General features: G+C 50.9%; 1 protein-coding gene across 3 annotated transcripts in view; it reads right to left on the bottom strand.

The window, feature by feature from the left end:
- NIPBL (NIPBL cohesin loading factor) overlaps window positions 1–2,728 on the bottom strand; it is a 400,749-nt gene extending 398,021 nt beyond the window's left edge. For 2 of the 3 annotated variants that reach the window (XM_075328583.1, XM_075328589.1), the window contains exon 1: window positions 2,205–2,727. The gene's annotated coding sequence lies outside the window, so the exon portion shown is untranslated. Of the gene's footprint in view, window positions 1–2,204 lie in introns of all 3 variants that reach the window. The other variant, XM_075328597.1, reaches the window with a different exon arrangement.
- Between the last annotated feature and the right edge of the window lie 24,293 nt (window positions 2,729–27,021).

Here is a 27,021-nt window from a genome sequence, read left to right as displayed (position 1 = left end):
TCGCTCATAAGTTGGTGACTATAATTACATACTGGGACTATCGCACATTAACCTGTGACTACCACACATTGGCCCGTGACTATAATCACAGCCGGGGACTGGCACACATTGGCCCGTGACTATAATCACAGCCGGGGACTGGCACACATTGGCCCGTGACTATAATCACAGCCGGGGACTGGCACACATTGGCCCGTGACTATAATCACAGCCGGAGACTGGCACACATTGGCCCGTGACTATAATCACAGCCGGGGACTGGCACACATTGGCCCGTGACTATAATCACAGCCGGGGACTGGCACACATTGGCCCGTGACTATAATCACAGCCGGGGACTGGCACACATTGGCCCGTGACTATAATCACAGCCGGGGACTGGCACACATTGGCCCGTGACTATAATCACAGCCGGGGACTGGCACACATTGGCCCGTGACTATAATCACAGCCGGGGACTGGCACACATTGGCCCGTGACTATAATCACAGCCGGGGACTGGCACACATTGGCCCGTGACTATAATCACAGCCGGGGACTGGCACACATTGGCCCGTGACTATAATCACAGCCGGGGACTGGCACACATTGGCCCGTGACTATAATCACAGCCGGGGACTGGCACACATTGGCCCGTGACTATAATCACAGCCGGGGACTGGCACACATTGGCCCGTGACTATAATCACAGCCGGGGACTGGCACACATTGGCCCGTGACTATAATCACAGCCGGGGACTGGCACACATTGGCCCGTGACTATAATCACAGCCGGGGACTGGCACACATTGGCCCGTGACTATAATCACAGCCGGGGACTGGCACACATTGGCCCGTGACTATAATCACAGCCGGGGACTGGCACACATTGGCCCGTGACTATAATCACAGCCGGGGACTGGCACACATTGGCCCGTGACTATAATCACAGCCGGGGACTGGCACACATTGGCCCGTGACTATAATCACGGCCGGGGACTGGCACACATTGGCCCGTGACTATAATCACGGCCGGGGACTGGCACACATTGGCCCGTGACTATAATCACGGCCGGGGACTGGCACACATTGGCCCGTGACTATAATCACGGCCGGGGACTGGCACACATTGGCCCGTGACTATAATCACAGCCGGGGACTGGCACACATTGGCCCGTGACTATAATCACAGCCGGGGACTGGCACACATTGGCCCGTGACTATAATCACAGCCGGGGACTGGCACACATTGGCCCGTGACTATAATCACAGCCGGGGACTGGCACACATTGGCCCGTGACTATAATCACAGCCGGGGACTGGAACACATTGGCCCGTGACTATAATCACAGCCGGGGACTGGCACACATTGGCCCGTGACTATAATCACAGCCGGGGACTGGCACACATTGGCCCGTGACTATAATCACAGCCGGGGACTGGCACACATTGGCCCGTGACTATAATCACAGCCGGGGACTGGCACACATTGGCCCGTGACTATAATCACAGCCGGGGACTGGCACACATTGGCCCGGGACTATAATCACAGCCGGGGACTGGCACACATTGGCCCGTGACTATAACCACAGCCGGGGACTGGCACACATTGGCCCGTGACTATAACCACAGCCGGGGACTGGCACACATTGGCCCGGGACTATAATCACAGCCGGGGACTGGCACACATTGGCCCGTGACTATAATCACAGCCGGGGACTGGCACACATTGGCCCGTGACTATAATCACAGCCGGGGACTGGCACACATTGGCCCGTGACTATAATCACAGCCGGGGACTGGCACACATTGGCCCGTGACTATAATCACAGCCGGGGACTGGCACACATTGGCCCGGGACTATAATCACAGCCGGGGACTGGCACACATTGGCCCGTGACTATAATCACAGCCGGGGACTGGCACACATTGGCCCGTGACTATAATCACAGCCGGGGACTGGCACACATTGGCCTGTGACTATAATCACAGCCGGGGACTGGCACACATTGGCCCGTGACTATAATCACAGCCGGGGACTGGCACACATTGGCCTGTGACTATAGTCCCGGCCGCCGCACACAACTTTCCCCACTTTGCCCGGGTCTCGGCGGCTGGAGGTGACCTCTGTCCCCGGCAGCCCCGGGGCCTCGCTCCGTCCTCCCCGGCTCCCAGGCCCGGCCGCCGCCCGCGTTCTTCCCCGAGCTCCCCGGCCGTGTGTTTACCTGAGCGGCAGGCTGTGAGTGCGGCCTCCAGTCCGGGCCGCTGGGGGGAGCCGATCCTCCGTCACTCCGGGCCTGCTGAGGATAATCCGGACATGTAGAGAGAGGGGGAGCGGGGAAGGAGCCGATCCCTTCTCCTCCGCCTCCTCCCGGCCTGCCCCCCTCCCTCCCGCCTGCAGCCGCCGCCGGGAACCAACAGAGGGAAGGGGGAGATTCGGCGGCCCGCCGCTGCTCACACGTACACTCCCCGGCCGGACACCACTGCCTCCCGTCAGGCCGCAGCCTCCGTGCGCTCCCACTCCGGGCGTCGCTGTCCCCCGCCGCGGGCACACGGCCTGCTGAGAGCGGGCTCGGCGGGAGAAGAGGACGCTGGGGACGGAGGGGAGGAGTCCGCTCACTGCGCGGCGGCCGCTTCGGGGCTAATCGGGATCCGCTTCTCCCTCACACAGAACAAAATGCCGACCGGAAGTGCAGCCGCACGAAGGACTCCCTCCACCGGCGCCAAACCGCCGCGCAGCCAGCGCCACTTCCGGTGTGTGTGATGTGACACAGTGCTGCTGAGGGCGCAACGACGGCACAACGCGGGCACTTCCGGTGAGGAGCAGAACCGGACCGAGGCCGTGAGGGGAGAGCGCGGGCCTCACAGTCACAGCGCAACTACCTCACAGCAGGCGTTACCTGTAGCAACCGCGCCATCCTGAGGGAAATAGAAAGCTGGGAGCTGATAGGTTGCTATAGGCAACGGCAATGAAAACTGGGAGGTGATAGGTTGCTATAGGCAATGGTAATGAATATTGGAATCTGATTGGTTGCTGTAGGTAACAACAATGAAAGCTGGAAGCTGATTGGTTGCCATAAGTAATGCCTTTTAAAGCGCGAAGCTGATTGGTTGCTATAATAACTTTGAAAGCTCGAAGCTGATTGCTCTAAGTAATGAATATGGAAGCTGATTGGTTGCTATAAGTAACTTTGAAAGCTCGAAGCTGATTGGTTGCTCTGAGTAATGAATATAGAAGCTGATTGGTTGCTATAAGTAACTTTGAAAGCTCAAAGCTGATTGCTTTTCTCTAAGTAATGAATATGGAAGCTGATTGGTTGCTATAAGTAACTTTGAAAGCTCGAAGCTGATTGGTTGCTGTAAGTAATGCCTTTGAAAGCTCGAAGCTGATTGGTTGCTATAATAACTTTGAAAGATCGAAGCTGATTGATTGCTATAAGTAATGAATATGGAAGCTGATTGGTTGCTATAAGTAATGAATATGGAAGCTGATTGGTTGCTATAAGTAATGAATATGGAAGCTGATTGGTTGCTATAAGTAATGAATATGGAAGCTGATTGGTTGCTATAAGTAATGAATATGGAAGCTGATTGGTTGCTATAAGTAATGAATATGGAAGCTGATTGGTTGGTATAAGTAATGAATATGGAAGCTGATTGGTTGTTATAAGTAATGAATATGGAAGCTGATTGGTTGTTATAGGGAACAGCAATGAAGGCTGGAAATATTGGTTAATAATAAAGCCTTTGAAAGCCGCTAGCTGATTCATAGCTACAAGTGATGACCATAAAATCTACAAACTGATAGGTTGATATAGGCAACATGAATGAAAGCTGGGAGCTGATTGGTTCACATAGGCAACGGTAATGAAAGATGGAAGCTGATTGGTTCATCTAGGCAACAGCAATGAAAGATGGGAGCTGATTGGTTGACATAGACAACAGCAATAAGAGCTGATTGGTTCTTATGGACAATCACTGCATATTGTGGGGGACAGTGTACACCTATGGGCTTTATAAACTGTAAAATAAAATAAAAAATCCTTTGTTTTGTGTAACATTCAACTCCTAGGAGTGAGTTTGTAAAAAAAATAAATAAATGCTGGAAATCGGTTGCAAAAATAAATCCTCACCGATGTGCGATGTCGCTAAACATTACCCCGCCGGTCTCTTCCATCAATCACTGGAATCACCAGTGACCCATGACAGATAATGATTGGCTGTAACCGTCATACGTCCCCTGGCAGCTGACACCGGCGGGGGCCCAACAGCGAGGACGTCTTGTAGATCCGTGTGGTGGAAACTTCAGATGTGGAGAACCCAGCTGAACGGAAAACATGGCCGCCGTGCGCTGCTGCGGCTCTATGGACACTACACCGCAGAAAGGGCGTTACCCATAGCAACCACACAATTCTGAAGAAAGATGAAAGCTCGGAACTGATTGGTTGGTATCGGCAATGGCTGTATCTGAGGAAGGCCCCTCATACACCCACGTTGGGGTCACCAGATGGGGATATATTGCCCACTGACAAACAGTGCCAGTAACCATTGTCTTCCTTCTGAACAGGAGATTGGGCATGTTGTAATCCCACATGCCTCATCCTTTGACGTCGGGGAGGAGTCCAGACCCCCCATAACCATGAGATAGTCGCTACTCTAACCATATTGGTCAACTTGCATCTGGGTCTCAGGCCCGCGTTGGCGTATGTGGAACCTCAGGGGGCAGTATCAGGGGCCGGTTATTTGTGGTACAAACTGGAACTATTTCCAAGTGTGGAGAAACTGCACGATTGTGTTTTTTGGGGTTTTTTTTTACCATTTTCACTATATGGTAAAACTGACCCAGCATTATGATGCCTCACCTTGGTACGAGTTCATAGACACCAAGCATGTATACGTTTACTTTTATCTAAGGGACGAAAAAAATCACACATTTGTCCAAAAAAAGAATTACGCTTTTGTCGCCATTTTCTGAGGCCCATTGCATTCTCATTTTTCGGGATCTGGGGTTCAGTGGCGACTTATTTTTGGCGTCCTGAGCTGATGTTTTTAATTATACAATTTTTCACAGATGCCCTGTTTTGATCACCTGTTATTGCATTTGTAATGCAATGTTGTGGCGACCCCAAAAAAGGTAATTTTGGCGTTTTGAATTTTTTTTCTCGCCATGCCCTTTATCGAAATGATTAATTGATTTTATATTTTGATAGATCAGCATTTCTGAACGCAGAGATTCAAAATATGTGTATTTTTTATTATTTTTTTATTCTCAATGGGGCAAAAGGAGGGTGAATTGAACGTTTACAGGTTTATTATTTCTTTTAACTTTTTTTTTCAACTTCTCCCCTTTTTATCTGGTCTCAGCTATGATTTTCATATTGCCCACACCTGTTACTTGCCACAGGTGTTTTGGAACAGATATCACATGCTGGAAACAAAGTTGTTTTCCCACAGTTTTGGAAAGGTGCCCACAATTTTGTCCACATAAAGTTTTGCTGAAATTTTGTCCAATTTGTCGTTTGTTTTTTTTATTGCTTCAATACCAACAAAGGCAATAATCATGTGTATAACAAAACATGTAATTTCAATAATTTTCTGGGACAAATACTTAATTTTCTGGAACAATTTCAAGGGTGCCAACACTTTTGGCCATGACTATATATATCTATCTATATATATATATATATATATATATATATATATATATATATATATATATATATATATATATATATATATATAATTTACACTTTTTTTTAACTTTTATCGTCTTGTATTCTTTTCATATTTTTTTTTTTAGAACTATTTTTATTTTATTATTTGTATATTTACTTGATTTCAGTATATGTGTTTATACATAAATAATATGAATATAGGCAACACCAACACATTATAGAGAAATTATACAATATTTCTATTTGGAGAGAGCTATATACTGTATATACATCTATTGTTGGTCTTTTATTGTTTACTTATTTTTAACTTTTTTCTAATTCTTTACAGGTTTTTTTTTATAATATTTTTATTTTATTGTTTCTATATTTCATTTAGTATATGTTTACTTTTTATACATAGATATTATATAGTTTTATTATTGTTTTTTTCGAAATATTTACACATTTTTAACTTTCATTTTTTTATTCTCTTCTTTCTTATATCTTTATCTTATCAGTTGTATACCTATTTTAATATATATGTTTATTTTTTATTATATCTATATATGTGTGTGTATATATATATATATATATTATTAATTATTGCTTGCACTTCTTTTAAACTTTTTTATTTTTTATGTTTCATATTTATTTTGTTTTTATATTTTTCACTTTGTACATATATTATAGTCTATATGTTTATTGTTTTACAAATATATTTATATACATGTATATTTATATATAATATGTATGTGCGTGTGTGCGCGTATGCGTGTGTATATATACATATATCTATATATATAGATATATTTTTTTTTCCTTAATTTAGTTTTTATATATACATATTTTGTGTATATATATATATATATATATATATATATATATATATATATATTATATTATGTACATATTTATAACTAAATTAAGGGAAAAAATATATATATATATCGTATTATATACACGTGTGTGTGTGTGTGTGTGTATGTGTGTGTATATATATATATATATATATATATTTATATAGTATATATAGATATATTTTTTTTTTTTCTTAATTTAGTTTTTATATATACATATTAATATATATATATATATATATATATATATATATATATATATATATTTATTATTATTTATTATTATAGCGCCATTTATTCCATGGCGCTTTACAAGTGAAAGGGTATACGTACAACAATCATTAACAGTACATACCAGACTGGTACAGGAGGAGAGAGGACCCTTCCCGCGAGGGCTCACAGTCTACAGGGAATGGGTGATGGTACAATAGGTGAGGACAGAGCTGGCTGCGCAGTGGTCTACTGGACTGAGGGCTATTGTAGGTTGTAGGCTTGTTGGAAGAGGTGGGTCTTGAGGTTCCTCTTGAAGCTTTCCACGGTAGTGGAGAGTCTGATGTGCTGAGGTAGAGCGTTCCAGAGTATGGGGGATGCACGGGAGAAATCTTGTACGCGATTGTGGGAAGAGGAGATGAGAGAGGAGCAGAGAAGGAGATCTTGTGAGGATCTGAGGTTGCGTGCAGGTAGGTACCGGGAGACTAGGTCACAGATGTAGGGAGGAGACAGGCTGTGGATGGCTTTGTATGTCATGGTTAGTGTTTTGAACTGGAGTCGTTGGGTGATGGGAAGCCAGTGAAGGGATTGGCAGAGTGGCGAGTCTGGGGAATAGCAAGGGGAGAGGTGGATTAAGCGGGCCGCAGAGTTTAGGATAGATTGGAGGGGTGCAAGAGTGTTGGAAGGGAGGGCAGAGAGCAGGAGGTTGCAGTAGTCGAGGCGGGAGATGATGAGGGCATGCACTAATGTTTTTGCTGATTCTTGGTTAAGGAAAGCACGGATCCGGGAGATGTTTTTGAGTTGTAATCGGCATGAGGTGAAGAGGGCTTGGATGTGTGGCTTGAAGGATAGAGCAGAGTCGAGGGCTACTCGAAGGCAACGAGCTTGTGAGACTGGGGAGAGTGAGCAACCATCGAGTTTGATGGAAAGGCTTGTATATATATACAACTATACATATATATATATATATATATACAGTGCCTACAAGTAGTATTCAACCCCCTGCAGATTTAGCAGGTTTACACATTCGGAATTATCTTGGCATTGTGACATTTGGACTGTAGATCAGCCTGGAAGTGTGAAATGCAGCAAAGAAGAATGTTATTTCTTTTTTTTTTTTTTTTAAATTGTGAAAAGTTTATTCAGAGGGTCATTTATTATTCAACCCCTCAAACCACCAGAATTCTGTTTGGTTCCCCTAAAGTATTAAGAAGTATTTCAGGCACAAAGAACAATGAGCTGCACATGTTTGGATTAATTATCTCTTTTTCCAGCCTTTTCTGACTAATTAAGACCCTCCCCAAACTTGTGAACAGCACTCATACTTGGTCAACATGGGAAAGACAAAGGAGCATTCCAAGCCCATCAGAGACAAGATCATGCAGGGTCACAAGGCTGGCAAGGGGTACAAAAGCCTTTCCAAGGAGTTGGGCCTACCTGTCTCCACTGTTGGGAGCATCATCCGGAAGTGGAAGGCTTATGGAACTACTGTTAGCCTTCCACGGCCTGGACAGCCTTTGAAAGTTTCCACCCGTGCCGAAGCCAGGCTTGTCCGAAGAGTCAAGGTTAACCCAAGGACAACAAGAAAGGAGCTCCGGGAAGATCTCATGGCAGTGGGGACATTGGTTTCAGTCAATAACATAAGTAACGTACTCCACCGCAATGGTCTCCGTTCCAGACGAGCCCGTAAGGTACCTTTACTTTCAAAGCGTCATGTCAAGGCTCGTCTACAGTTTGCTCATGATCACTTGGAGGACTCTGAGACAGACTGGTTCAAGGTTCTCTGGTCTGATGAGACCAAGATCGAGATCTTTGGTGCCAACCACACACGTGACGTTTGGAGACTGGATGGCACTGCATACGACCCCATGAATACCATCCCTACAGTCAAGCATGGTGGTGGCAGCATCATGCTATGGGGCTGTTTCTCAGCCAAGGGGCCTGGCCATCTGGTCCGCATCCATGGGAAGATGGATAGCACGGCCTACCTGGAGATTTTGGCCAAGAACCTCCGCTCCTCCATCAGGGATCTTAAGATGGGTCGTCATTTCATCTTCCAACAAGACAACGACCCAAAGCACACAGCCAAGAAAACCAAGGCCTGGTTCAAGAGGGAAAAAATCAAGGTGTTGCAGTGGCCTAGTCAGTCTCCTGACCTTAACCCAATTGAAAACTTGTGGAAGGAGCTCAAGATTAAAGTCCACATGAGACACCCAAAGAACCTAGATAACTTGGAGAAGATCTGCATGGAGGAGTGGGCCAAGATAACTCCAGAGACCTGTGCCGGCCTGATCAGGTCTTATAAAAGACGATTATTAGCTGTAATTGCAAACAAGGGTTATTCCACAAAATATTAAACCTAGGGGTTGAATAATAATTGACCCACACTTTTATGTTGAAAATGTATTAAAATTTAACTGAGTAACATAACTTGTTGGTTTGTAAGATTTATGCATCTGTTAATAAATCCTGCTCTTGTTTGAAGTTTGCAGGCTCTAACTTATTTGCATCTTATCAAACCTGCTAAATCTGCAGGGGGTTGAATACTACTTGTAGGCACTGTATATACATATATATATATATACACAACTATATAGAATAAGAGCTCTCCCCATATAGAAATATTGTACCGTTTCTCTATAGGGCGCTGGTGTTATCTGTATTTATACTCTATAATTAATATATATACTGTGTGTGTGTGTGCGTTTTTACCGCGATTTGGTGCGTTTTTGGCTGCGTTTTGCTGCGTTTTTGATCTCTGCGTTTTGCTGCGTTTTTCCATTGCATTGCATGGGCGGAAAACGCAGGGAAGAATTGACATGTCCATTTTTTTTTTTAAGCTCAAAAACGCAGCTTAAAAAAACAGTTGTGTGCGGACAGCAAAAATGAAAACTCATAGACTTTGCTGGGGAAGCAAAGTCATGCAGTTTTGAGGCCAAAAACGCACCCGAAAAATGCACAAAAACGCCGCAAAAAACGCACTGTGCGCACATAGCCTTATGGTGCAGAACCCTCCCTCCATGGTTCTGGGATCCTAACTATTGGTATTGCTTCCGTGAGCACTCAAATCCTAACCACACCTCACACCACACCCTGTCAGGCACACCAGTGGGTGGTCTAGCTGGAAAAGGGCCACCTACCTAGGGGTCAGGCAGACTGGTGGGAGGGACAGCAATACAGTTACCAAAAACTATTAGTTACATGGAGGATGTGGCGACAGATGAATATTTAGAAACCGGGTGCAGGGGAGAATTAAGGTAATAATTTGAGGTGATAGACCTGTCTAAAAAAATGTGTTTTAAAGCACACTTAAAAATAAGTATTAGTCGTATCTTCAGGGGTAGTGCATTCCAGAAAACTGGTGCAGCACAAGAGAAGTTTTGGAGACAGAGGTGCGAGGTTTGGATTATGGAGGATGTTAGTCTTAGATAATTTGCAGAACAGAGAGGATGGGTAAGTTGTTAGACAGAGATGAGGGAGGAGATATAGGGAGGTACAGAACTGTGGAGAGGATGGGTAGGGTGATAGAGATGAGGGAGGAGATATAGGGAGGTGCAGAACTGTGGAGAGGATGGGTAGGGTGATAGAGGTGAGGGAGGAGATATAGGGTGGTACAGAACTGTGGAGAGGACGGGTAGGGTGATAGATGAGGGAGGAGATATAGGGTGATACAAAACTGTGGTGAGGACAGGTAGGGTGATAGAGGTGAGGCAGGACGTATAGGGTGGTGCAGAACAGTGGAGAAGACGGGTAAGGTGATAGACAGAGATGAGGGAGGAGATATAAGGTGCTGGAGAACTGTGGTGAGGACGGGTAAGGTGATAGATGAGGGAGGAGATATAGGGTGATACAAAACTGTGGAGAGGACAGGTAGGGTGATAGAGGTGAGGCAGGACGTATAGGGTGGTGCAGAACAGTGGAGAAGACGGGTAAGGTGATAGACAGAGATGAGGGAGGAGATATAAGGTGCTGGAGAACTGTGGAGAGGATGGGTAGGGTGATAGAGGTAAAGGAGATGTAGGGTGGTACAGAACTGTGGAGAGGACAGTTAGGGTGATAGAGGTGAGGGAGGAGATGTAGGGTGGTGCAGAACTGTGGAGAGGACAGGGTGATAGACGTGAGGGAGGAGATGTAGGGTGGTGCAGAACTGTGGAGAGAACAGTTAGGGTGATAGAGGTGAGGGAGGAGATGTAGGGTTGTGGAGAGGCTGGGTAGGGTGATAGACAGAGATGAGAGAGGAGATATAGGGTGGTGCAGAACTGTGGAGAAGATGGGTAGGGTGATAGAGATGAGGGAGGAGATATAAGGTGCTGGAGAACTGTGGTGAGGACGGGTAAGGGGATAGATGAGGGAGGAGAAAAAGGGTGGTACAAAACTGTGGAGAGGACAGGTAGGGTGATAGATGAGGGAGGAGATGTAGGGTGGTGCAGAACTGTGGAGAGGACAGTTAGTTTGATATAGGTGAGGGAGGAGATATAGGGTTGTGCAGAACTGTGGAGAGGATGGGTAGGGTGATAGACAGAGATGAGGGAGGAGATATAAGGTGCTGGAAAACTATGGTGAGGACGGGTAAGGTGATAGATGAGGGAGGAGATATAGGGTGGTACAAAACTGTGGAGAGGACAGGTAGGGTGATAGAGGTAAGGGAGGACATATAGGGTGGTGCAGAACTGTGGAGAGTACAGTTAGGTGATAGACAGAGATGAGGGAGGAGATATAGGGTGCTACAGAACTGTGGAAAAGACAGGTAAGGTGATAGAAGTGAGGGAGTAGATACAGTATAGGGTAGTGCAGAACTGTGGAGAGGACAGGTAAAGTGATAGACAGAAATGAGAGAGGTGATATAGGGTGGTACAGAACTGTAGAGAGCTTTGTAGATGTAAGAGATAGTTTGGCATTGTATTTTGTAGAGAATGGATAACCAGTGCAATGACTGGCACAGGGTGGAGGCATCAGTGTAGCAGCTGGACAGAAATACGGTCTTGGCTGTCACATTCTGGACGGACTGAAGAGAAAAAAGTTTGGTTAAATGGTGACCGATCAATAGAGAGTTGCAGTAGTCCAAACGAGAGTGCATAGTATGGACAGTGAGAGGTTTTTTTGCAATTTCAGAAATGAGAAAAGGTCGGATTCTGGAGACATTTTTAAGGTGCAGGTGACATGAGCGAGTGAGTGATTGAATATTGGGAATAAAGGAAAGTTCTGTGTCAAATATGACCCCAAGACAGCGGGCGTGCGGCCTGGGAATTATGGAAGAAACACACATGGAAAGTGCAATATCGGGTATAGGTAGGTTAGTAGAGGGGGGAAACGCGAGGGGTTCAGTTTCAGATAGAGGGAGGACATGATATTAGAGATGGCAGACAGACAATGCTATGCTGTAGTAATACAGATGTGATGTCAGGAGAAGAGGTGTATAATTGGGTGTCATCAGCGTATACAGTAGATCGTGCTGGAAACCATGTCTACTGACGGTTTGTCCAATAGGGGCAACACATAGAGAGAAGAGGAGGGGGCCTCGGACCGAACCCCGAGGAACCCTGATAATAAGGGGAGGAGGAGCTGGAAAAAGATACACTGAAGGAGCGGTCAAAGAGGTAGGAGGAGAACCAGGAGAGAGCCGTGTCCATGGGCCCAATAGAACAGAGCATAGGGAGGAGGAGCTGGTGAGCGGAGCATAGTGAGGAGGAGCAGGTGAGCGGAGCATAATGAGGAGGAGCTGGTGAGCGGAGCATAGTGAGGAAGTGCTGGTGAGCGGAGCATAATGAGGAGGAGCTGGTGAGCGGAGCATAGTGAGGAGGAGCAGGTGAGCGGAGCATAGTGAAGAGGAGCTGGTGAGCGGAGCATAATGAGGAGGAGCTGGTGAGCGGAGCATAGTGAGGAGGTGCTGGTGAGTGGAGCATAGTGAGGAGGAGCAGGTGAGCAGAGCATAGTGAGGAGGAGCTGGTGAGCGGAGCATAGTGAGGAGGTGCTAGTGAGCGGAGCATAATGAGGAGGAGCTGGTGAGCGGAGCATAGTGAGGAAGTGCTGGTGAGAGGAGCACAGTGAGGAGGTGCTGGTGAGCGGAGCATAATGAGGAGGAGCTGGTGAGCGGAGCATAATGAGGAGGAGCTGGTGAGAGGAGCACAGTGAGGAGGTGCTGGTGAGCGGAGCATAATGAGGAGGAGCTGGTGAGCGGAGCATAGTGAGGAGGTGCTGGTGAGCGGAGCATAATGAGGAGGAGCTGGTGAGCGGAGCATAGTAAGGAGGAGCTGGGGAGCGGAGCGTAGTGAGGAGGAGCTGGTGCGCGGAGCGTAATGAGGAGGAGCTGGTGAGCGGAGCATAGTGAGGAGGTGCTGGTGAGCGGAGCACAGTGAGGAGGTGCTGGTGAGCGGAGCATAGTGAGGAGGAGCAGGTGAGCGGAGCATAGTGAGGAGGAGCTGGTGAGCGGAGCATAATGAGGAGGAGCTGGTGAGCGGAGCGTAGTGAGGAGGTGCTGGTGAGCGGAGCATAGAGAGGAGGAGCAGGTGAGTGGAGCATAGTGAGGAGGAGCTGGTGAGCGGAGCATAATGAGGAGGAGCTGGTGAGCGGAGCATAGTGAGGAGGTGCTGGTGAGCGGAGCATAATGAGGAGGAGCTGGTGAGCGGAGCATAGTGAGGAGGAGCTGGTGAGCGGAGCATAATGAGGAGGAGCTGGTGAGCGGAGCATAGTGAGGAGGTGCTGGTGAGCGGAGCATAATGAGGAGGAGCTGGTGAGCGGAGCATAATGAGGAGGAGCTGGTGAGCGGAGCGTAGTGAGGAGGAGCTGGTGAGCGGAGCATAGTGAGGAGGAGCAGGTGAGCGGAGCATAGTGAGGAGGAGCAGGTGAGCGGAGCATAGTGAGGAGGTGCTGGTGAGCGGAGCATAGTGAGGAGGTGCTGGTAAGCGGAGCATAATGAGGAGGAGCTGGTGAGCGGAGCATAGTGAGGAAGTGCTGGTGAGTGGAGCATAATGAGGAGGAGCTGGTGAGCGGAGCATAATGAGGAGGAGCTGGTGAGCGGACCGTAGTGAGGAGGAGCTGGTAAGCGGAGCATAGTGAGGAGGAGTTGGTGAGCGGAGCATAGTGAGGAGGAGCAGGTGAGCAGAGCATAGTGAGGAGGAGCAGGTGAGCGGAGCATAGTGAGGAGGAGCTGGTGAGCGGAGCATAGTGAGGAGGAGCTGGTGAGCGGAGCATAGTGAGGAGGAGCTGGTGAGTGGAGCATAGTGAGGAGGAGCTGGTGAGCGGAGCACAGTGAGGAGGAGCTGGTGAGCGGACCATAGTGAGGAGGAGCTGGTGAGCGGAGCATAGTGAGGAGGAGCTGGTGAGCGGACCGTAGTGAGGAGGAGCTGGTGAGCGGAGCATAGTGAGGAGGAGCTGGTGAGCGGAGCATAGTGAGGAGGAGCTGGTGAGCGGAGCATAGTGAGGAGGAGCTGGTGAGCGGAGCACAGTGAGGAGGAGCTGGTGAGCGGACCATAGTGAGGAGGAGCTGGTGAGCGGAGCATAGTGAGGAGGAGCTGGTGAGCGGACCGTAGTGAGGAGGAGCAGGTGAGCAGAGCATAGTGAGGAGGTGCTGGTGAGCGGAGCATAATGAGGAGGAGCTGGTGAGCGGAGCACAGTGAGGAGGAGCTGGTGAGCGGACCGTAATGAGGAGGAGCAGGTGAGCGGAGCATAGTGAGGAGGTGCTGGTGAGCGGAGCATAATGAGGAGGAGCTGGTGAGCGGAGCATAATGAGGAGGAGCTGGTGAGCGGAGCATAATGAGGAGGAGCTGGTGAGCGGAGAATAGTGAGGAGGAGCAGGTGAGCGGAGCATAGTGAGGAGGTGCTGGTGAGCGGAGAATAATGAGGAGCTGGTGAGCGGAGCATAGTGAGGAGGAGCAGGTGAGCGGAGCATAGTGAGGAGGAGCTGGTGAGCGGAGCGTAGTGAGGAGGAGCTGGTGAGCGGAGCATAGTGAGGAGGAGCAGGTGAGCGGAGCATAGTGAGGAGGAGCAGGTGAGCGGAGCATAGTGAGGAGGAGCAGGTGAGCGGAGCATAGTGAGGAGGTGCTGCTGAGCGGAGAATAATGAGGAGGAGCTGGTGAGCGGAGCATAGTGAGGAGGAGCAGGAGAGCGTACCATAGTGAGGAGGAGCTGGTGAGCGGAGCATAGTGAGGAGGAGCAGGTGAGCGGAGCATAGTGAGGAGGAGCAGGTGAGCGGAGCATAGTGAGGAGGAGCAGGTGAGCAGAGCATAGTGAGGAGGAGCAGGTGAGCGGAGCATAGTGAGGAGGTGCTGGTGAGCGGAGCATAGTGAGGAAGAGCAGGTGAGCGGAGCATAGTGAGGAGGAGCTGGTGAGCGGAGCATAGTGAGGAGGAGCAGGTGAGCGGAGCATAGTAGTGAAGAGGTGCTGGTGAGTGGAACATAATGAGGAGGAGCTGGTGAGCGGAGCATAGAGAGAAGCTGGAGAGCGGCGCATAGTGAGGAGGAGCTGGTGAGCGGAGAATAGTGAGGAGGAGCAGGTGAGTGGAGCATAGTGAGGAGGAGCTGGTGAGAGGAGCATAGTGAGGAGGAGCAGGTGAGCGGAGCATAGTGAGGAGGAGCTGGTGAGTGGAACATAGTGAGGAGGAGCAGATGAGCAGAGCATAGTGAGGAGGAGCAGATGACTGGAGCATAGTGAGGAGGTGCTGGTGAGCGGAGCACAGTGAGGAGGAGCTGGTGAGCGGAGCATAGCGAGGAGGAGCTGGTGAGCGGAGCATAGCGAGGAGGAGCTGGTGAGCGGAGCATAGCGAGGAGGAGCTGGTGAGCTGAGCATAGTGAGGAGGAGCTGGTGAGCGGAGCATAGTGAGGAGGAGCTGGTGAGCAGAGCATACTGAGCAGGAGCAGGGGAGCGGAGCATAGTGAGGAGGAGCTGGTGAGCGGAGCAAAGTGAGGAGGAGCTGGTGAGCGGAGCATAGTGAGGAGGAGCTGGTGAGCGGAGAATAGGGAGGAGGAGCTGGTGAACGGAGCATAGTGAGGAGGAGCTGGTGAGCGGAGCATACTGAGGAGGAGCTGGTGAGCGGAGCATACTGAGGAGGAGCAGGGGAGCGGAGCATAGTGAGGAGGAGCTGGTGAGCGGAGAATAGGGAGGAGGAGCTGGTGAGCGGAGCATATTGACGAGGAGCTGGTGAGCGGAGCATAGTGAGGAGGAGCTGGTGAGTGGAGCATACTGAGGAGGAGCAGGAGAGCGGAGCATAGTGCGGAGGAGCAGGTGAGTGGAGCATATTGAGGAGGAGCTGGTGAGCGGAGCATAGTGAGGAGGAGCAGGTGAGCGGAGCGTAGTGAGGAGGAGCTGGTGAGTGGAGCATAGTGCGGAGGAGCTGGTGAGCGGAGCATAGTGAGGAGGAGCTGGTGAGCGGAGCATAATGAGGAGGAGCTGGTGAGCGGAGCATAGTGAGGAGGAACTGGTGAGCGGAGAATAGTGAGGAGGAGCTGGTGAGCGGAGCATAGTGAGGAGGAGCTGGTGAGCGGAGCATAGTGAGGAGGAGCTGGTGAGCGGAGCATAGTGAGGAGGAGCTGGTGAGCGGAGCATAGTGAGGAGGACATGGTGAGCGGAGCATACTGAGGAGGAGCTGGTGAGCGGAGCATACTGAGGAGGAGCAGGGGAGCGGAGCATAGTGAGGAGGAGCTGGTGAGCGGAGAATAGGGAGGAGGAGCTGGTGAGCGGAGCATAGTGAGGAGGAGCTGGTGAGCGGAGCATACTGAGGAGGAGCTGGTGAGCGGAGCATACTGAGGAGGAGCAGGGGAGCGGAGCATAGTGAGGAGGAGCTGGTGAGCGGAGAATAGGGAGGAGGAGCTGGTGAGCAGAGCATACTGAGCAGGAGCAGGGGAGCGGAGCATAGTGAGGAGGAGCTGGTGAGCGGAGCACAGTGAGGAGGAGCTGGTGAGCGGAGCATAGTGAGGAGGAGCTGGTGAGCGGAGCATAGTGAGGAGGAGCTGATGAGCGGAGCATAGTGAGGAGGAGCTGGTGAGCGGAGCATACTGAGGAGGAGCTGGTGAGCGGAGCATAGTGAGGAGGAGCAGGGGAGCGGAGCATAGTGAGGAGGAGCTGGTGAGCGGAGAATACTGAGGAGGAGCAGGGGAGCGGAGCATAGTGAGGAGGAGCTGGTGAGCGGAGAATAGGGAGGAGGTGCTGGTGAGCGGAGCATAATGAGGAGGAGCTGGTGAGCGGAGCATAGTGAGGAGGAGCTGGTGAGCGGAGCATAATGAGGAGGAGCTGGTGAGCGGAGCATAGTGAGGAGGTGCTGGTGAGCGGAGCATAATGAGGAGGAGCTGGTGAGCGGAGCATAATGAGGAGGAGCTGGTGAGCGGAGCGTAGTGAGGAGGAGCTGGTGAGCGGAGCATAGTGAGGAGGAGCAGGTGAGCGGAGCATAGTGAGGAGGAGCAGGTGAGCGGAGCATAGTGAGGAGGTGCTGGTGAGCGGAGCATAGTGAGGAGGTGCTGGTAAGCGGAGCATAATGAGGAGGAGCTGGTGAGCGGAGCATAGTGAGGAAGTGCTGGTGAGTGGAGCATAATGAGGAGGAGCTGGTGAGCGGAGCATAATGAGGAGGAGCTGGTGAGCGGACCGTAGTGAGGAGGAGCTGGTAAGCGGAGCATAGTGAGGAGGAGTTGGTGAGCGGAGCATAGTGAGGAGGAGCAGGTGAGCAGAGCATAGTGAGGAGGAGCAGGTGAGCGGAGCATAGTGAGGAGGAGCTGGTGAGCGGAGCATAGTGAGGAGGAGCTGGTGAGCGGAGCATAGTGAGGAGGAGCTGGTGAGTGGAGCATAGTGAGGAGGAGCTGGTGAGCGGAGCACAGTGAGGAGGAGCTGGTGAGCGGACCATAGTGAGGAGGAGCTGGTGAGCGGAGCATAGTGAGGAGGAGCTGGTGAGCGGACCGTAGTGAGGAGGAGCTGGTGAGCGGAGCATAGTGAGGAGGAGCTGGTGAGCGGAGCATAGTGAGGAGGAGCTGGTGAGCGGAGCATAGTGAGGAGGAGCTGGAGAGCGGAGCACAGTGAGGAGGAGCTGGTGAGCGGACCATAGTGAGGAGGAGCTGGTGAGCGGAGCATAGTGAGGAGGAGCTGGTGAGCGGACCGTAGTGAGGAGGAGCAGGTGAGCAGAGCATAGTGAGGAGGTGCTGGTGAGCGGAGCATAATGAGGAGGAGCTGGTGAGCGGAGCACAGTGAGGAGGAGCTGGTGAGCGGACCGTAATGAGGAGGAGCAGGTGAGCGGAGCATAGTGAGGAGGTGCTGGTGAGCGGAGCATAATGAGGAGGAGCTGGTGAGCGGAGCATAATGAGGAGGAGCTGGTGAGCGGAGCATAATGAGGAGGAGCTGGTGAGCGGAGAATAGTGAGGAGGAGCAGGTGAGCGGAGCATAGTGAGGAGGTGCTGGTGAGCGGAGAATAATGAGGAGGAGCTGGTGAGCGGAGCATAGTGAGGAGGAGCAGGTGAGCGGAGCATAGTGAGGAGGAGCTGGTGAGCGGAGCGTAGTGAGGAGGAGCTGGTGAGCGGAGCATAGTGAGGAGGAGCAGGTGAGCGGAGCATAGTGAGGAGGAGCAGGTGAGCGGAGCATAGTGAGGAGGAGCAGGTGAGCGGAGCATAGTGAGGAGGTGCTGCTGAGCGGAGAATAATGAGGAGGAGCTGGTGAGCGGAGCATAGTGAGGAGGAGCAGGAGAGCGTACCATAGTGAGGAGGAGCTGGTGAGCGGAGCATAGTGAGGAGGAGCAGGTGAGCGGAGCATAGTGAGGAGGAGCAGGTGAGCGGAGCATAGTGAGGAGGAGCAGGTGAGCAGAGCATAGTGAGGAGGAGCAGGTGAGCGGAGCATAGTGAGGAGGTGCTGGTGAGCGGAGCATAGTGAGGAAGAGCAGGTGAGCGGAGCATAGTGAGGAGGAGCTGGTGAGCGGAGCATAGTGAGGAGGAGCAGGTGAGCGGAGCATAGTAGTGAAGAGGTGCTGGTGAGTGGAACATAATGAGGAGGAGCTGGTGAGCGGAGCATAGAGAGAAGCTGGAGAGCGGCGCATAGTGAGGAGGAGCTGGTGAGCGGAGAATAGTGAGGAGGAGCAGGTGAGCGGAGCATAGTGAGGAGGTGCTGGTGAGCGGAGCATAATGAGGAGGAGCTGGTGAGCGGAGCATAGTGAGGAGAAGCAGGTGAGCGGAGCATAGTGAGGAGGAGCTGGTTAGCGGAGCGTAGTGAGGAGGAGCTGGTGAGCGGAGCGTAGTGAGGAGGAGCTGGTGAGCGGAGCGTAGTGAGGAGGAGCTGGTGAGCGGAGCATAGTGAGGAGGAGCAGGAGACCGGAGCATAGTGAGGAGGAGCAGGTGAGCGGAGCATAGTGAGGAGGAGAAGGTGAGCGGAGCATAGTGAGGAGGAGCAGGTGAGCAGAGCATAGTGAGGAGGAGCAGGTGAGCGGACCATAGTAAGGAGGTGCTGGTGAGCGGAGCATAGTGAGGAAGAGCAGGTGAGCAGAGCATAGTGAGGAGGAGCTGGTGAGCGGAGCATAGTGAGGAGGAGTAGTTGAGCGGAGCATAGTGAGGAGGAGCAGGTGAGCTGAGCATAGTGAGGAGGAGCTGGTGAGCGGAGCGTAGTGAGGAGGAGCTGGTGAGCGGAGCGTAGTGAGGAGGAGCTGGTGAGCGGAGCATAGTGAGGAGGAGAAGGAGAGCGGAGCATAGTGAGGAGGAGCTGGTGAGCGGAGCATAGTGAGGAGGAGCAGGTGAGCAGAGCATAGTGAGGAGGAGCAGGTGAGCGGAGCATAGTGAGGAGGTGCTGGTGAGCGGAGCATAGTGAGGAGGAGCTGGTGAGCGGAGCATAGTGAGGAGGAGCTGGTGAGCGGAGCATAGTGAGGAGGAGCAGGTGAGCGGAGCATAGTGAGGAGGAGCAGGAGAGCGGAGCATAGTGAGGAGGAGCAGGTGAGCGGAGCATAGTGAGGAGGAGCAGGTGAGCGGAGCATAGTGAGGAGGTGCTGGTGAGCGGAGCATAGTGAGGAGGTGCTGGTGAGTGGAACATAATGAGGAGGAGCTGGTGAGCGGAGCATAGAGAGAAGCTGGTGAGCGGCGCATAGTGAGGAGGAGCTGGTGAGCGGAGCATAGTGAGGAGGAGCAGGTGAGCGGAGCATAGTGAGGAGGAGCTGGTGAGCGGCGCATAGTGAGGAGGAGCTGGTGAGCGGAGCATAGTGAGGAGGAGCAGGTGAGCGGAGCATAGTGAGGAGGAGCTGGTGAGTGGAACATAGTGAGGAGGAGCTGGTGAGCGGAGCATAGTGAGGAGGAGCTGGTGAGAGGAGCATAGTGAGGAGGAGCAGGTGAGCGGAGCATAGTGAGGAGGAGCTGGTGAGTGGAACATAGTGAGGAGGAGCAGATGAGCAGAGCATAGTGAGGAGGAGCAGATGACTGGAGCATAGTGAGGAGGTGCTGGTGAGCGGAGCACAGTGAGGAGGAGCTGGTGAGCGGAGCATAGCGAGGAGGAGCTGGTGAGCGGAGCATAGCGAGGAGGAGCTGGTGAGCGGAGCATAGCGAGGAGGAGCTGGTGAGCTGAGCATAGTGAGGAGGAGCTGGTGAGCGGAGCATAGTGAGGAGGAGCTGGTGAGCAGAGCATACTGAGCAGGAGCAGGGGAGCGGAGCATAGTGAGGAGGAGCTGGTGAGCGGAGCAAAGTGAGGAGGAGCTGGTGAGCGGAGCATAGTGAGGAGGAGCTGGTGAGCGGAGAATAGGGAGGAGGAGCTGGTGAACGGAGCATAGTGAGGAGGAGCTGGTGAGCGGAGCATACTGAGGAGGAGCTGGTGAGCGGAGCATACTGAGGAGGAGCAGGGGAGCGGAGCATAGTGAGGAGGAGCTGGTGAGCGGAGAATAGGGAGGAGGAGCTGGTGAGCGGAGCATATTGACGAGGAGCTGGTGAGCGGAGCATAGTGAGGAGGAGCTGGTGAGTGGAGCATACTGAGGAGGAGCAGGAGAGCGGAGCATAGTGCGGAGGAGCAGGTGAGTGGAGCATATTGAGGAGGAGCTGGTGAGCGGAGCATAGTGAGGAGGAGCAGGTGAGCGGAGCGTAGTGAGGAGGAGCTGGTGAGTGGAGCATAGTGAGGAGGAGCTGGTGAGCGGAGCATAGTGAGGAGGAGCTGGTGAGCGGAGCATAATGAGGAGGAGCTGGTGAGCGGAGCATAGTGAGGAGGAGCTGGTGAGCGGAGAATAGTGAGGAGGAGCTGGTGAGCGGAGCATAGTGAGGAGGAGCTGGTGAGCGGAGCATAGTGAGGAGGAGCTGGTGAGCGGAGCATAGTGAGGAGGAGCTGGTGAGCGGAGCATAGTGAGGAGGAGCTGGTGAGCGGAGCATACTGAGGAGGAGCTGGTGAGCGGAGCATACTGAGGAGGAGCAGGGGAGCGGAGCATAGTGAGGAGGAGCTGGTGAGCGGAGAATAGGGAGGAGGAGCTGGTGAGCGGAGCATAGTGAGGAGGAGCTGGTGAGCGGAGCATACTGAGGAGGAGCTGGTGAGCGGAGCATACTGAGGAGGAGCAGGGGTGCGGAGCATAGTGAGGAGGAGCTGGTGAGCGGAGAATAGGGAGGAGGAGCTGGTGAGCAGAGCATACTGAGCAGGAGCAGGGGAGCGGAGCATAGTGAGGAGGAGCTGGTGAGCGGAGCACAGTGAGGAGGAGCTGGTGAGCGGAGCATAGTGAGGAGGAGCTGGTGAGCGGAGCATAGTGAGGAGGAGCTGATGAGCGGAGCATAGTGAGGAGGAGCTGGTGAGCGGAGCATACTGAGGAGGAGCTGGTGAGCGGAGCATAGTGAGGAGGAGCTGGAGAGCGGAGCATACTGAGAAGGAGCAGGGGAGCGGAGCATAGTGAGGAGGAGCTGGTGAGCGGAGCATACTGAGGAGGAGCAGGGGAGCGGAGCATAGTGAGGAGGAGCTGGTGAGCGGAGAATAGGGAGGAGGAGCTGGTGAGCGGAGCATAGTGAGGAGGAGCTGGTGAGTGGAGCATAGTGAGGAGGAGCTGGTGAGCGGAGCATAGTGAGGAGGAGCTGGTGAGCGGAGCATAGTGAGGAGGAGCTGGTGAGCGGAGCATAGTGAGGAGGAGCTGGTGAGTGGAGCATAGTGAGGAGGAGCTGGTGAGCGGAGCATAGTGAGGAGGAGCTGGTGAGTGGAGCATAGTGAGGAGGAGCTGGTGAGCGGAGCATAGTGAGGAGGAGCTGGTGAGTGGAGCATAGTGAGGAGGAGCTGGTGAGCGGAGCATAGTGAGGAGGAGCTGGTGAGTGGAGCATAGTGAGGAGTGTCAATGCTGCAGAGATCCAGGAGGGTCAGGATGGAGCAGAGACTATTGGATTTAGATCATTACAGACTTTATAGAGGGCAGATGCAGCAGAGTGTAAGGAGCGGAAACCGGAGTTTGGAGACAGGTCTGTAGTTAGCATCGCAGTTCTGGTCCTGGGATGGTTTTTTAGTAATGGGTGGTATGTTTAAAGGAGGAGGGAAAGACATCAGATGAGAGAGAGGTTAACAATCTTAGTTAGGTGAGTGGTGACAGCCGGGGAAAGGGACTGGGGGAGATGTGAGGGAATAGGGTCATTGGTGCAGGTAGTAGGGTGAGAGGATGCGAGGAGCTGGGTTACGTCTTCTGTCACCGGTTCACAGATGGAAAGTGAGCTGTAGGTGCCAGACGGAAGCGGTGTCCATGTGACAAGGACCGGAATATAATTCACTGAAGACACTAAAGATTTTTATATGGAAAGATGATCGGAATAGATGTAGAAAAAAATGGAACAGCACCAAATGTACAAAAAAAAAGAAAAATAGGGAGCAAAGCCGAGAAAAAAACAAAGGAGATAACAAAAAGGAACAGGCACCGCTCCAAGAAGTCACCAAGAAATTGGCCCTTTTCTTAGCCCGTGTCGAGTGGCGACGTTTCGGTTCCAGAGAATCTTCCTCAAGAGGTGTTTATGAAAGAGTGAGAAATATACAGTATATTACAAAAGTAAGTACACCCCTCACATTTTTTTGCACCCTGAGCTGACCTTTTTACAAATACCATTCTGGGTAGATACTATGTTTTGATCGCCTCATTGTATTTTATTGCAATGTTGCGGAGCCTTTAAAAAAAAAAAAAGGTAATTCTGGAGTTTTTAATTGTTTTTCTGTCACATTGTTTAGCGATCGGATTAATTTCTTTTATTTTTTGATTGATCGGACATTCCAAATATGTGTATTTTTTTTATTTTTTGCATTGTTTAATTTTCAATGGGGCAAAAGGGGGGGATTTGAACTTTTGTATTTTTTTTTTTAAATAGTTTTTAAAACTGTTTTTTTTCACTTTTTAATGTTTTTACTAGTTTCCTTAGGGGACTTTAAAGGGAACCTGTCATGAGAAATGTCCCCTAAAACCTCACAGATTCCCCCTCTGCAGCTCCTGGGCTGCATTCTATAAAGGTCCCTGTTATGATTGTGGCCACTTTCTGACCTAAAAAAAGTGTTTATAAAGTTGTACCTTTTTTGCTTCTGATTCTGTAAATCCGTCACGGGGGCGGGCTGCCTGATGGCCGTTATTCTGCCCCCTGGTCCTGTATGCCGCCCCCATCGCTGATTACAATAATGCTGGACGCCGCCCCCTGCTCCATCCATCGCCACGCATGCCCAGTGCCCATCTCTTGGGGATGAGCACTGTGCCTAGCGTCACCGCTGGTGACGTGCACGCAGGGTCAAGCGCGCTGCTGCAGACCCCCACGTCACCTCCTTGCCATCGGGGCAAGATGGGAAGGAGGTGACGTGGGGGTCTGCAGCAGCGCGCTTGCGCAGAACGAAGCAGGCCGAGGGGGAAAGCGCGGCCCCGCGATTATGGGCGGTTGCTTAGGAATAAACATCACAGCACCGCGCATAATCTTAACCCTGCGTGCACGTCAACAGCGGTGACGCTAGGCACAGTGCTCATCCCCGAGAGATGGGCACTGGGCATGCGTGGCGATGGATGGAGCAGGGGGCGGCGTCCAGCATTATTGTAATCAGCGATGGGGGCGGCATACAGGACCAGGGGGCAGACTAACGGCCATCAGGCAACCCGCCCCCGTGACGGATTTACAGAATCAGAAGCAAAAAAGGTACAACTTTATAAACACTTTTTTTAGGTCAGAAAGTGGCCACAATCATAACAGGGACCTTTATAGAATGCAGCCCAGGAGCTGCAGAGGGGGAATCTGTGAGGTTTTAGGGGACATTTCTCATGACAGGTTCCCTTTAAGCTGCGATGGTCTGATCACTTCTCTTGTACAGAGCATTGGCATCGGCACGGCTCTGTACAGCAGAAATGCTGATCTCCTGTGGCATTCGTGATGACACACAGGGGTCGTGAAGGTGTTAATGGCTAAACCGCTGGTAACAAAAATGAGTACACCCCTACGTAAAAATGTCAAAATTGTGCCCTTGGTGTGAATATTTTGTGTGGCCACCATTATTATCAAGCACGGCCTGGATCCTCTTTCATCCTCCAATTTTTCCTGTGTTTTTTTCTTTTACTTACCACGTTAGTAATGGGCGTTTCTGATAGGCGCCTCTCCATTAATAACCCCTAGGCTTGATGCCAGCTGACATTACACAGCTGACATCAACCCCAACTACCATTACCCCAATTGCCACTACACTAGGGCAATCAGGAGGAGCCGGGTACACTAGCAGAACTGGAGCATCTAACTGGATTTTTCTTTTCTAGGGTGGCTGCGGGCTGCAATTTTTAGCTGGGAAGGGCCAAATAACCATATCTATCTATCCCTCTATCTATCCCTCTATCTATCTTTACATACTTTTAACACATTTAAACCATTAATTTCAGTATCATTAGTTTTTTCCCGTTTTGTGTCTTATGGATGTCACTCAGATAGACAAAACTGAACGTGATACACAAGTGTGGAAAATTGGGAAAGCATCTACAGTCACAGGTAAGGCAGTGAAAACAAGCTACATATATGGAGGAATGCAAATCAAGAGAAAATAAGTGCAGGATAGAAGCTGTGCTGTAATATGAGATAACAAGAACAGCAAACCTCAGTCCAGTCCAGCCTGTATTACTGGGTGAGACACACTGACATCATTGATATTTGGGAGCGGCCGGGTTCACAATTTCTTTTCTAGTTCATCCCAAAGGTGTTGCATGGGGTTGAGATCCGGTCTCTGTGTGGCCTGTCATGTTCTTCCATCAAATACCCCCATAAGCACTTCTTTTTGGATATTGTGCACTGCGCACAGTTATGGGGAACAGGAAATGGCCTTACTCCAAACTGTTCCCACAAAGCTGAAGCTACAATTTTCCACAATGTCTTGTGCGGAATCATTAAGATTTCCTTTCACTAGAACTAATAGGCTGAGACTGACCTCTGATAACATTCATGTATCTCTGTATACAAGGAGCTCCCCCTAGTGGTGGCTGCAGTCAGGATCTTATCATGTATCTCTGTATACAGGGAGCTCCCCCTAGTGGTGGCTGCAGACAGAATATTATCATGTATCTCTGTATACAGGGAGCTCCCCCTAGTGGTGGCTGCAGACAGGATCTTATCATGTATCTCTGTATACAGGTAGCTCCCCCTAGTGGTGGCTGTAGACAGGATCTTATCATGTATCTCTGTATACAGGGAGCTCCCCCTAGTGGTGGCTGCAGTCAGGATCTTATCATGTATCTCTGTATACAGGGAGCTCCCCCTAGTGGTGGCTGCAGACAGAATCTTATCATGTATCTCTGTATACAGGGAGCTCCCCCTAGTGGTGGCTGCAGACAGGATCTTATCATGTATCTCTGTATACAGGGAGCTCCCCCTAGTGTTGGCTGCAGACAGAATCTTATCATGTATCTCTGTATACAGGGAGCTCCCCCTAGTGGCGGCTTCAGGCAGGATCTTATCATGTATCTCTGTATACAGGGAGCTCCCCCTAGTGGTGGCTTCAGACAGAATCTTATCATGTATCTCTGTATACAGGGAGCTCCCCCTAGTGGTGACTGCAGACAGGATCTTATCATGTATCTCTGTATACAGGGAGCTCCCCCTAGTGGTGGCTGCAGACAGTACCTTATCATGTATCTCTGTATACAGGGAGCTCCCCCTAGTGGTGGCTGCAGACAGAATCTTATCATGTATCTCTGTATACAGGGAGCTCCCCCTAGTGGTGGCTGCAGACAGAATCTTATAATGTATCTCTGAATACAGGGAGCTCCCCCTAGTGGGGACTGCAGACAGAATCTTATCATGTATCTCTGTATACAGGGAGTTCCTCCTTGTGGTGGCTGCAGACAGAACCTTATCATGTATCTCTGTATACAGGGAGCTCCCCCTAGTGGTGACTGCAGACAGGATCTTATCATGTATCTCTGTATAAAGGGAGCTCCCCCTAGTGGCGGCTTCAGGCAGGATCTTATCATGTATCTCTGTATACAGGGAGCTCCCCCTAGTGGTGGCTTCAGACAGAATCTTATCATGTATCTCTGTATACAGGGAGCTCCCCCTAGTGGTGACTGCAGACAGGATCTTATCATGTATCTCTGTATACAGGGAGCTCCCCCTAGTGGTGGCTGCAGACAGTACCTTATCATGTATCTCTGTATACAGGGAGCTCCCCCTAGTGGTGGCTGCAGACAGAATCTTATCATGTATCTCTGTATACAGGGAGCTCCCCCTAGTGGTGGCTGCAGACAGAATCTTATAATGTATCTCTGAATACAGGGAGCTCCCCCTAGTGGGGACTGCAGACAGAATCTTATCATGTATCTCTGTATACAGGGAGTTCCTCCTTGTGGTGGCTGCAGACAGAACCTTATCATGTATCTCTGTATACAGGGAGCTCCCCCTAGTGGTGGCTGCAGACAGAACCTTATCATGTATCTCTGTATACAGGGAGTTCCTCCTTGTGGTGGCTGCAGACAGAACCTTATCATGTATCTCTGTATACAGGGAGATCCCCATAGTGGTGGCTGCAGACAGAATCTTATCATGTATCTCTGTATACAGGGAGCTCCCCCTAGTGGTGGCTGCAGACACGATCTTATCATGTATCTCTGTATACAGGGAGCTCCCCCTAGTGGTGACTGCAGACAGAATCTTATCATGTATCTCTGTATACAGGGAGCTCCCCCTAGTGGTTACTGCAGACAGAACCTTATCATGTATCTCTGTATACAGGGAGCTCCCCATAGTGGTGGCTGCAGACAGAATCTTATCATGTATCTCTGTATACAGGGAGCTCCCCCTAGTGGTGGCTGCAGACAGGATCTTATCATGTATATCTGTATACCGGGAGCTTCCCCTAGTGGTGGCTGCAGACAGGATCTTATCATGTATCTTTGTATACAGGGAACTCCCCCTAGTGGTGGCTGAAGACAGAATCTT

The sequence above is a fragment of the Anomaloglossus baeobatrachus genome, chromosome 1, assembly GCF_048569485.1.
Source record: "Anomaloglossus baeobatrachus isolate aAnoBae1 chromosome 1, aAnoBae1.hap1, whole genome shotgun sequence".
Classification (NCBI taxonomy): domain Eukaryota; kingdom Metazoa; phylum Chordata; class Amphibia; order Anura; family Aromobatidae; genus Anomaloglossus; species Anomaloglossus baeobatrachus.
This window is presented reverse-complemented; position numbering and strand designations above follow the sequence as displayed.